The following is a 7,871-nucleotide window of genomic DNA, read 5'->3' on the forward strand; positions in this document are numbered from 1 at the left end:
TCAATAACAGTTACTTGGACGTTTTACGAAAGGTTTATTTATGACTAGAAATTATGCATTGTAGTGAAAGGAGAACAGATCGTAAGAACTATGATTCTGATACATTTCGATTATTATTATTATTATTATTATTATTATTATTATTATTATTATTATTATTATCATTATTATTATGTTTTTTTTTTCTTCTTTCTTCAAATTTTCTTCCATTTCTCGCCGAGTGTTTTCCGTACACCTAGGGCAGAGAAACTCGTTGTATGCATTCCCAGTTCACACACGCAAATTCACAGGTAAAACATGTATTTAAGAAAAAAAAAAAAGTTCATGAATGGATGTTGTTTTCACAGCGATAATGCTCTTCTCAGTACATGAGTCGTTCCAGTTAGCACGATGTTTTGCACTTCCTGTAGGGATGGTAAGCCTGGTATCATTTTCAAATAGGTTTCAGTACCTTTTTTTTTTATCATTCCTAGAGATCCTACAATCACTAGTATGGTAGTCGCCTTGAGGTGCCACATTTTTTCAATTTCTATTAGCAAGTCTTTATATTTACTGATCTTGTCAAATTCTTTCGCCGCTATATTATGATCAGAGGGAATATTCATGTCAATTAATAAACACGTCTTCTTTGTCTGATCTTTTATAAGAATATCCGGTTTATTAGCTTTTATAACCTTGTCAGTATGTACGAGGAAGTCCCAGAGAATCGATACATTTTCTCCCTCAGTCACAGCTTCAGGATGGTGTTTATACCATTTGTCAGCGGTTTTGATTTTATAATGCTGACATATTGTCCAGTGTAAATACTGGCCAACTCTGTCATGTCTTGTTTTATATTCTACAGGTGCTAAGACTCTACACCCTGAGATTAGGTGGTCTATAGTTTCAATCGCATCGTTACAAAATCGACATTTTGGGTCAGCTCCATTTTTTATCACATTGGCTTGGTAGTTCCGGGTTAATAAGCTTTGGTCTTGAGCAGCCAATATGAAACCTTCACTCTCTGCTTTTAGCCCTGAACATTGTAACTACTGATGCGTGCGTTTCTGGTCGACATCAGCTTGTTTGCTACGAGCCACATACTTGCCATGCAGAGGTTTCTGTTCCCATCTGCTAGCTAATTTTTCATGTCCTTTTGTTTTTGCAATTAATTTTATTTTCTTTGCAGCAGCAGTTGGGGCATTTCCTTCAACCTGATCAAGTTGGTGGGTATCTAAGAGTTCGGTAGCGAATTTTTTGCTCTCTTTCAGAATAGAGTGAAGTTTTTTCGGTCTTTCAGGTTTTTCAACAAGTTTCAGCATCCAATCGTTGGTTGTTTCAAGGTATTTGGCCAGTTCGATTGTGGTGGTTTTGTACGTAAGTTCAAGCTGGACCAAGCCTCGACCTCCCTGAGCTCTGGGAAGGTAAAGACGATCCACGTCTGCCTTTGGATGGTGCATCTTATTACAAGTCAGTAGCTTGCGGATTTTTCTATCAATTTTGACTATTTCACTGGTATTCCAGTTAAGCACATTGAAGCTATAAAGAACAACTGAGACTGCTAAGGAATTTATGGCTAACACCTTATTATATGCATTCAGCTCAGACTTCAGAACTGCTCGAACTCTTCTATAACATTAATTCCTAACCTTCTCTTTCATGCTTGCATGCTGGATATCAGAGCCTTCATTTATTCCTAGGTATTTATAGGTTTGTTCCTGCTCAAGTTCTTTTATTACTGTTTCGACATCTAATTCTATTGAACTTGACTTTACTAGTTTCCCTTTCTTAAAAGTGGCTTTGGCACACTTTTCAAGGCCAAACTCCCTCCCGATATCATCACTGAATCCTTTCACAGTATGTAATAGTCCCTGAAGCTCTTCATCATTTTTGCCATATAGCTTTAAATCATCTATATAAAATAGATGGTTTATTTTCTTGTTGTCAATTTTGTAGCCATATTCAGTTCACTTGAGAGTGGTATTAGTGCTATGCAGAAAATTAGTGGTGAAAGCGAGTCACCCTGGAAAATGCCACAGTTTATGCTAATATTGTTTCAGTGCAATACTCCATTAGAATGATATAATTGCAGCTCCGTGTTCCATAGTGACATATTATACTTTAAAAAATCTGAAATCACAGGAGAAATTTTGAAAATGTCCAGCGATTTCAGAATCCACGAATGTGGTATGCTGTCAAAGGCCTTTTTATAATCAATCCATGAAGAGCTGAGATTTCTGCGCATGTTATGGCAGTTCTCAAGGATCATGCGATTAATTAAGAGCTGATCTTTGCATCCGCATGAGCCTCGTCTGCATCCTTTTTGTTCAGTGGGAAAGAGGTTATTCTCTTCCATAAACGTATGTTTTCTTCACTAGAATAGATGTCAAAATCGTATAGGTAGTAGACAAACATGTTATAGGCCGGTAGTTTTTTTTGGGTCTTTGGTTTCGTTATTTTTCGGGAGGAGGTAAGTAATACCATTTGCCATCCAATGGGGAGTTCTTTCTGGGTCTTTCATAATACTGTTAAATAGTATTACTAACATTTTGTGTGCGGACGAGAGTGATGAGAGCCAGAAATTTGGTACTCTATCAGTACCAGGGGATTTCCACTTATGAGCCTTCGTTAGTGCCCTTCTTAGGTCTGTGATTGAGATGTCTTCCCATACCTGTTCTGGTAGATTTTTGTAGGCATCTTGGGTGCGTTTGATCCAGTCTGCATTTTCATTGTATGGTTTCTCATCACTCCAGATCCCTTTCCAAAAGTTTTCAACTTCTTCCATTAGGGGTGGATTTTCAATGGTTATTTTTTCTTTCCCTATTTCCCTGTAAAATGATTTGGCATTGGATTTGAACATCTTATTTTGCCTGTAGAATCTGATTCTTTTCTCAAATCTGCGTATTCTCTGAGCCTTCGCTTGAACTTTTTGTTTAAGTGTTTCATTCGCTGACATTAGTTCTTCTCTTGTTGAGAGTCCATATTTTCTCACGATCTTCCTGCTTTTTCTTGATCTTATATCATTTCCAGAGATTAGCTCAGATAATATTGATATCTCCCTTCGCAACGATTCAATCTCAGTTTCAATTCTACTCCTCCAGTTTGATTTTCTTTTCGAATTTGGTATTGTTGGCTTTTTGGGTGTTAAACAGCGCCTTTCGATTACCTTAGCAACAGAGTAAATAATTTCATTTAATTTATTAAGATCGGGTTTTAGTTGTTGTATGATCTCTTGTGTAACACAGTTGCCAATTTTTATTTTCGTTTTATGTTGGTGTGCATTTGGTAGTTTATGGAGTGGTTCCCTATCATTCATATTTGTATGCCCTACAACTGCAAGCTCATTCAGAACTTCCTGCTTCATTTCAGTGATAGATTTTCTGTGTTGTTCAGCAAATATGTGGTCTTCAAATTCTGTTTCGACATCATTTTCCTGGTTGTTTTTTCTAGGGTCATTATATTCTCCTTTTTCTTCAGGCTCTTGAGTGGCTTCGGCAGATGGTCGCCTTTCAGTCAATGCTTGTGGTCCAACATTCCTCTCCTCTGCTTCATTATTTCTTTCCTGACTTATATTTAGGTCATTCTCTACCGCTCTTTTAATAGAGGTCAATTCTGCATCTGTGAGTCTGGTATTTCTGAGGATATCTCTTCTAACATTTGCTAATCTGTTTTCATCCAGGTTTGGCCTGCTAGCTGGATTCCGGCTCCTCCAAACTCTGTAGGAGTTTGCGGTGTGTTTTTCTTGGGTTGGCCTACTTAATGCAAAGTAATAAGCGTATATTACTTCTTTATATTCTTCCCGGTTCCATTTAATTCTTTTACATTTTTGATTTTGTGGTCGGTGTGGTGGTGAACTTTGGGGGCTTAATTTGGGACAAATCCCGTCTAAGTGACCTTCCAGGTTCGTATTCGGGGAAGATATTTTGCCATTTGAAAATTTTTCGTCGTCAGGCTGACAGATTCCTGACAGGCGCGCTTCCATTATAAACCATTGGACAAGCGATTTGGTGTACTGTTTGAATTTTTTTTTAAGTAAAGTTAAATTATAATTAAATTTTCATTTTTTTAAAAAATTTTATTTGACAAATTTATTTATCTATTTATTTTTTTTATATATTTTTTTAGCCACTAATCTTCATACAGGGGCCGCGTTTATCATCATTAGCAGTAGCAGCACCACCACTAACACCAGTAGTTGTAGTAGCAGCAGCAACATCACTATCAGCAGCAGCAGCGGCAGTGGTAATAGTAGTAGTAGTGGTAGCAGCAGTAGTAACAGCAACAGCAGCAATGGTAGTAATATCAGTAGTAGTGACAGCAACAGCAGTGGTAGCAGCAGCAGCGCAGTAGTAGCAGCAGTAGTAGTAGTGGTAGCAGCAGTAGCAGCAGCAGTAGTCGTAGTAGCAGTAATAACAGTGGCAGTAATAGTAGTAGTAGTAGTAGTAGTAGTAGTAGTAGTAAGTGCGGCTCATGTATTTTTTTTTTTTTTTTAGTGAGATGGGACGAGGTCGGTCAAAAAGAGTTCAAATGTTTAGTACTACTAGCAGCGAGCAACAGCAACAGTGACCTTGACCTTAAGAAAAATTAAGGAAGGGCCGACTGACTCTGTTCTGTATTATTTGTGAATAGAGAAGTTGTGTTCGACCAGAGAGAATCTATTATTATTGGGTGTCCTCTCTCCTCCCTTCTGTATGTATTGACTCTCGAGTCATTACTGCGGAAGCTGGAGGCTTTGAGGGGCGTCCCGCGTGATCTGGGATGTGGAAGGAGCGTGTCTGCCTATGCCGACGACGTCACCGTGATGGTGTCGAGCCACAAGCATATCGACCTGATTGGTGAGACACTAAACGAGTATGAAGCGGTGACAGGTGCGAAAATTAACGCGGAAAAGTCAATGGGCTTGCAACTAGGCACCTGGAGGGGCAAGTCCATGCCGTCCAACAGCGTCGTAGGGCGCTGGACAGACGGACCCGTTAAACTGCTCGGGGTCTGGTTCGGTCCGGACCGCCAGTTGGAGAAAAACTGGGAAGAAGTGACGAACAGGGTGGCCAACCTCACCCAGAAATGGGCTGAGAGGAAGCTCTCATTGAAAGGTCGAGCGGAGGTGGCGAATGCGTACATCGCATCCGTCATCTATTACCGTTTGACCGTCGTCCCTTGTCCCGACCGCTGCTTAACCAAGATAGTACGCTTGCTCTTCAACGTTTTGTGGAAGGGTCAGGTACCACTGGTCAGGTGCTCCATCTGCTGTCAACAGCCGCTGAACGCAGGCCTTGGCATGCCGTGGTTGCTGATGCGCAAACATGCGCTCAGGCTACGACATCTCAAGCGTTTCGTGGACGGTGAACAGGTGTGGTCGCCTTTCGTCAAACGCGATTTTCCGCAGCTCGTTTCTTTAACAGAGCTGCAATCCTGGATCAAACGTAGACCGAGAAAGGGCGCTTGGCACCTCGAGTGCCGCTAAGCTCTCACCGCCCTCAGTCAGGCGGGCAGTGCGATCGGTAGTAGCTCCACTCTAGCGTTCTATAGAGGGTTAGTGGGAGAAAAGTGCGACGACGTTCTCGGGGAAACTCTAGGCGTCGAGGATAATCAGCTAAGCAGTCTGTTCAGGAGAACTTTCGGGCCGGGGCCCATGGATAATTTCCAAAGGTCCCTCGCCTGGCAGTGCTACCGAGGTGCGCTACGTGTTCGAGATAAACTCTACCGACATGGAAGTGCCGTCAACCGGGCCTGCCCGAGGTGTGCTCAGGACGACGAAACCGTTCTGCACGCACTCGTCCAGCGCCCGAGCATTGCTGACTTGTGGGTCTATATCGAACAGCTACTGTCACGTGTAGGACGGATCCGGCTATCAGCTGAATCCATCGTAAGAATTGACCCGCCGACCTCCTTTAACCGGGAGGGCAAGGCAATTTTCCTATGCCTAGTGGCTGTAGCGAAAGAGGTGATATGGTGGACCCGTTTGAAAGGGCTGAAGACAAACACTTTCCTCTTTGGCCAAGGCCTCATCAACTTTTTCAAGTTCCACTTGAAAAGGAAGATGAGAGTAGAGAGGGAAGTGCTGTCTCATAGCAAATTCGTTGAAAGATGGGTGACTGTTGGAAGAATGGCCAGTATAGACGGACCAATTCTAAGAATACACCTGTAGAAAAAAAAAAGGTAATGTAAAAGGAGAAAGGTCTCTATACCCCTTTCCTATTTTTCTGACCAGGCTCCCGTGGTTTTATGCGTTTTTCCACGTGTAACCTTTCCTTTTTCGAAGCGCCTCCCCCTTTGGGAGTTCTACTTATTATTTATCTATTTATTTATAATATCTTTCTCCGTTTTCTTCCTCTGTTTAGACGAACTTTCCTACCTTTTCGGACAAAACCCTTTATAACCTTCGTCCTGCCTTTGTCCTTATATGTTTTTAATTGATATTAGCCCTTGTGGCCAATAAAACGAATTAATTATTATTATTATTCCACGTGAATTTCTGTTATTGCATATTTCAGCTAGTCAGGGAGAAAATAAAGGTAATATTGTAAAAATTTAAGTTGACTTTTCTAGAGATGTTCTTTTGTATGTCCAGTTAGAGAAAACAATTGTGTTTTTACAATAAAAAAAGATGCTTACATTTCTGAATACTCGGGGAGAAAGGAAAGAAAAGACAAGAGTCAAATTTTCACAGAAAGTTTTAAGATTCACCGAATATTGTCTTTAGTATGTCCACACAGAGAAAACTAATGCTTTTAGAATAAAAAAAAAATGTATGTTTACTTTTTCGGATACTCAAGGAGAGACGAAAGGATGAGTATTCACAGCAGTTGTGGATATCAAAGTTTGTGCGTTTGAAAACTGTAGATATGTAAATTTCTTAACTTATTTTGAAGGGAAATTTAAATACTCGCAGGATATTGTATATATTCCAGTCTTTTAGAGTTATTCTTTTTTTGTTCGCCGTTGTCCAGCTGGGTCATATTAGTGTTTCTATGGCTTTCAGCTACTGAATGGTCAGAGTAGCGAGGAACACGTCCAGCCACTGTCGAGGCTGGCGCTCCTCTCTTATTATTATTTACCGTTTGACCGTCGTCCCTTGTCCCGACTGCTGGTTAACCAAGATAGTACGCTTGCTCTTCGTCTTTTTGTGGAAGGGTCAGGTACCACTGGTCAGGTGCTCCATCTGCTGTCAACAGCCGCTGAACGCAGGCCTTGGCATGCCGTGGTTGCTGATGCGCAAACATGCGCTCTGGCTACGACATCTCAAGCGTTTCGTGGACGGTGAACAGGTGTGGTCGCCTTTCGTCAGACGCGAATTTCCGCAGCTCGTTTCTTTAACGGAGCTGCAGTCCTGGATCAAACGTAGACCGAGAAAGGGCGCTTGGTACCTCGAGTGCCGCCAAGCTCTCACCACCCTCAGTCAGCCGGGCAGCGCGATTGGTAGTAGCTCCACTCTAGCGTTCTATAGAGGGTTAGTGGGAGAAAAGTGCGACGACGTTCTCGGGGAAACTCTAGGCGTCGAGGATAATCAGCTAAGCAGTCTGTTCAGGAGAACTTTCGGGCCGGGGCCCATGGATAATTTCCAAAGGTCCCTCGCCTGGCAGTGCTACCGAGGTGCGCTACGTGTTCGAGATAAACTCTACCGACATGGAAGTGCCGTCAACCGGGCCTGCCCGAGGTGTGCTCAGGACGACGAAACCGTTCTGCACGCACTCGTCCAGCGCCCGAGCATTGCTGACTTGTGGGTCTATATCGAACAGCTACTGTCACGTGTAGGACGGATCCGGCTATCAGCTGAATCCATCGTAAGAATTGACCCGCCGACCTCCTTTAACCGGGAGGGCAAGGCAATTTTCCTATGCCTAGTGGCTGTAGCGAAAGAGGTGATATGGTGGACCCGTTTGAAAGGGCTG

The sequence above is a fragment of the Octopus bimaculoides genome, chromosome 2 (genome assembly GCF_046866305.1).
Source record: "Octopus bimaculoides isolate indiv1 chromosome 2, ASM4686630v1, whole genome shotgun sequence".
Lineage (NCBI taxonomy): Eukaryota > Metazoa > Mollusca > Cephalopoda > Octopoda > Octopodidae > Octopus > Octopus bimaculoides.